This window comes from Protobothrops mucrosquamatus, unplaced genomic scaffold (assembly GCF_001527695.2).
Source record: "Protobothrops mucrosquamatus isolate PMUCROS unplaced genomic scaffold, P.Mucros_1.0 scaffold_280, whole genome shotgun sequence".
Taxonomy (NCBI): domain Eukaryota; kingdom Metazoa; phylum Chordata; class Lepidosauria; order Squamata; family Viperidae; genus Protobothrops; species Protobothrops mucrosquamatus.
Window position 1 is genome coordinate 2075111 of NW_015386356.1, and position 4305 is coordinate 2079415.

Sequence of the window (4305 nt, forward strand, 5' to 3'; positions counted from 1 at the left end):
GTTTTTTAATCTGGTTTTATAGGGGTTTGTATTTTTATGTTTTGTATTTGTACTGTTTTTAATACGCTGTGCACCGCCCTGAGTCCTGCGGGAGAAGGGCGGTATATAAATTAAATTATAATAATAATAATAATAATAATAAGTCTGGATGCATCCAGAGAGTCATTATCTAGAATAAAGGTCCTTGGTTATTATAGTTAGTAAAGCTGATAATCTAAGACAAATCCATATAAAAATGACATTTCTCTGTTGTTTGAAATTCTTGGAATCATGCAGAGGGATGGTACTGTAAATTGTCACAAGAAATAGTCTCAACAATAGTAAAAGATCAAATCAGAATTTTTCCATCGGGTGGATTTTTTTTGTCTTGTTTGTTTTGTGGGGTTTTCTGTCTGTTTTTAAAAAATATTTTTTGAAGGTTTGTATTTGTATTTTAATCTTTTTTTGAATAAATATAGAAAAAAAACCCTCATTTTCTCCTCTGTTTAATTAGGCACTGTGACAGGTGATATCTTAGGCTTAATAGTCCATCATAACTTATGGTTATCATTTTAGGTAACCACATGCAGCATTTTGATGATCAAAATCCTATAGATGAACACATTTCTAACTCACATTAACTCATAATTCTGTACAAAGGAGATACTGTTTGTATCATATTATTTCTGTCTGACTCTAGGATTTAAAATTGATTACTGATTTTCTTCCTCCTGTTTATGCTTCATATGTTGTCTTTAATGCTCTAAAAAAGGACTTTCTGAACAGTTAGCTCTTCCTTTCCTTCAATAGAGATGCTGCTATCAACACTCTTTGCCTCACAGTCTATTTTTGCATTCACATATTTTTCACTTCTTTCTGGTTGTTTCTGTTTTTTCCCCTTGTATTAAATTGTTGCTTTCTGAACTTGAGCACTTTATCCATGTCTTATTTTCTCTCTTTTCGTTTAGATCAGTATGTCTATGAATGCCATCCTTTTCCCATTTTTGCTTGTCATTTTTATTTATTTTTTTGGTATAAGTCAGTCTTGATTCCTGCCTATGGCAGAGCATCCCAGTTTTTCTTCCAAATGGTTAGATACTGGTTTGTAGTTTAAACCTCTTCGTCACAAAATCTACTCTGCTGATGATCATGTTGCTAGTTTTTTTCAGACTACCTACCACTCTTAACTGTCACAAAATGTCACTCACTTTGTTTGCCCTCAATTGAAACGAATAGTTTAATGTGCCCACACTAATTTGTTAACCCTAACCATCCCTGTTATGCCCCAAACTGTAGCTATCTAACAATGCTTCACCAACAAGCAAATGAAAACCAGAGCCAAAATCGAGTGAAGAGTGAAATAAACTTGAAAGCCAAACCATCAATCAGATGCAGTAGTCAGCTATTCTCCAGTTTCAGGGAGCTGCAAGACGAATAGCACAAGTACACGCAACCCCCATTGCCAAGAGGCCTGGCAGCTGAAACTAACAAAAAGGAGTTACTATGGCAGAATTACTGACCCTGCTTCATTCTAGCAATTTCACAATCTGCCCTGTCTTTCCCTTTGTCTAGAGTTCTTAAACTCTTTAATGTGCTTTCAAGTCATACTGAAAGCCCCCAATCTTTTGGGAAGTGGTTTGCTCAAGTGTTCCCAGATGTGCTTTTATTAAACAGACATATTCAGGGTAACTAGAGTGAAAAGCTTCTTGCATATGGCTATTAGCTTTGGAAGGCAGGGAAGTTTCCTGTTCAGCAAGAATAAAACAAAAATCCCTTTAGAAAATGCTGCCTTTCCTATTTTATTATCCTGCTACATTCCCCTCTCCCTATCAGCCAAGCAACCTACCAATTAATAATATGCTCAAATGCCACAGATTGACGATTGTTTGTTTGGGGGGGGGGGGCAAAAATCTGACTTCACCATATGGGGCATTCTGGAAAAGCCCCACCAGGTGATAGATTCCTGAACAACTTGCAACACTTTGCTGGATATCTGATACTAGCATTTCAATAATTATAGGCAATGACCCCAGAGAATTTCTCAGATGATGACCTGAGGAATCTGCCTACAGATTTCAATGGTAGTAAGGAGATTCATAACAGTCATATGACTCTGCAGATTCCAACCTATGTAATGCAGTGTCACCATTGTGTCAAGGAGGCAAAATACAAGGGTGCAAGATTGTAAGAATGTGACCCTTGGGAGAAATGGCCTTTGGGAGCAAAAATCATGCAGAAATAGAGTGAGTTGAAAAAATTCAGTATTGGAAATTTAAAGGGCAATACAGGAGACTAATGAAAAGAGCTTCTTTTATGGGGCTCTTTCATTTTCTACTAATCTGCCTAAAATTCTATTTTCGCTCTACTCAAGAAAGTGGAAGTATAAGGATTTCTACATCATAGACTGTTCTCTGCCTCCAACCTTATGAAATGAACTCAAATTCTTCTTGCTATAGCTTTCTCTGCTGCATTTGTCTCCTGTGCCTGCAACCTGGTTTGTTAAACTACATTTTGCTGATAATACACCTTTGAACAAGACAGAAGCAGTTTTTAAAAATGCACTGAAAAGAATGTACTCTGGGATATGGCAGCCTCACACTTTCTCCAGTGGTGGGATTCAAATATGTGAACAACCGGTTCTCTGTGTGGATGCCGCTTCCATAAGTCCATTCTGGGCCTGGGCAACAAAAAATCAGTTACCAGTTCTGCTGAAGTGGTGCGAACTGGCTGAATCCCACCACTGACTTTCTCTCTTTAGTAATGAAGTTCTCTAGATAAATTCCATCTCCAAGCCACAAAAGCAGATTAATACAGTACAGGTTTGCATTTAAAAGAATATAGTAGATGGGGCGTTGGTCTTACCTGAACGCCTTTTCTCAGTACGGAGACGGAGACTCCACCAATGGGTTTCCTTTGTCTGCCTGCTCTTGAGACCAAGTATCCAAAACTTGTCACGCCCCCTCCTACTGGTAATCCAGTCTTAACGAGGGCGAAGCGTTTGAAGATTGACGAGGCATTGGCTCTCAGCACCCTAACACCAATGGTCTAGCTGACCCTAGGGTGGGTGTGGAGTCTCCGTCTCCGTACTGAGAAAAGGCGTTCAGGTAAGACCAATGCCCCTTCTCCAGTACAGGAGACGGAGACTCCACCAATGGGACATACCAAAGCCTCACTGTCCCATAGGGTGGGAAAAAACAGAAAGTCTCAAGTTGCCACTTCGGAAATCACTTGCTGGAGAACCCTCCTTCCGAAGGAGGCGTCCGCCGCAGCGAACTTGTCAATTTTGTAATGGCGTATGAATGGCGAGGGCGAGGNGCAAAATCACCTCCTGCGACCTGTGAAAGAGAGAATTAACTTTCGGGATGAAAGATGGATCGAGTCGTAAAACAACCCTGTCTTTGTGAAAGATACATAAGTCTGGCCTGACCGACAGTGCGGCCAGCTCTGATATACGCCTGGCCGAAGTGATGGCCACCAAAAATGCCACCTTGAGTGACAAGTGTTCTAAGGAAACAGTCGCCAGTGGTTCAAAGGGACACTGCGTGAGAGCGCGAAGGACTCGCGGTAACTCCCAGGATGGATACCTGTGAACCACAGGAGGACTGGTGTTACAAGCTCCCTTGATAAAGGCTCGGATTCTTGGATGGTGAGCCAAGGGAATAGAATCCGCGCAAGAGATAAGAGTGGATAAGGCCGCCACCTGCCTTCGGATAGTCGCAGGTGCCAGGCCCCTATCTAGTCCATCCAGGAGATAATCGACTATTTGGGGAATTGTCAGTGCATCAATGTCGAATTTTTTCTGACGACACCAGAGACAAAAATTCTTCCAAGTAGCGTCATAGATGCGGTTGGTTGACGGGCGGCGAGCCGCCTGGATAATGGTAATCGCTCGTGAGGAAAATGATTCACATGTCATTATCTGGCGCTCAAGCGCCAGACGGCTAGTTGCAGCCATTGCGGGTCTGGGTGGCTGATGCTTCCCTGATGTAGCGACACTACGTGATGAGGAATCTTCCACGGGGGCGATTGAGCCAGATTCACCAAGTCGGCAAACCACGGCCTCTGTGGCCAATACGGAGCCACGAAGAGCACCTCCGCCCGCTCGTGTATGAGTTTGCGGATTGCCACTGGAATAAGAGGCAGTGGGGGAAATGCGTAAAGGAGGCCCCGTGGCCATGGAACTCGTAGGGCATCCGTCCCTTCTGCCCCGGGGTGGAAGTAGCGGGAGTAAAATCTGGGAAGCTGGGCATTGTCCTGCGAGGCGAATAGATCGAGGACTGGTTGGCCGAACCTGTGGGTGATGGATGAGAACAGGTTCGGATGTAG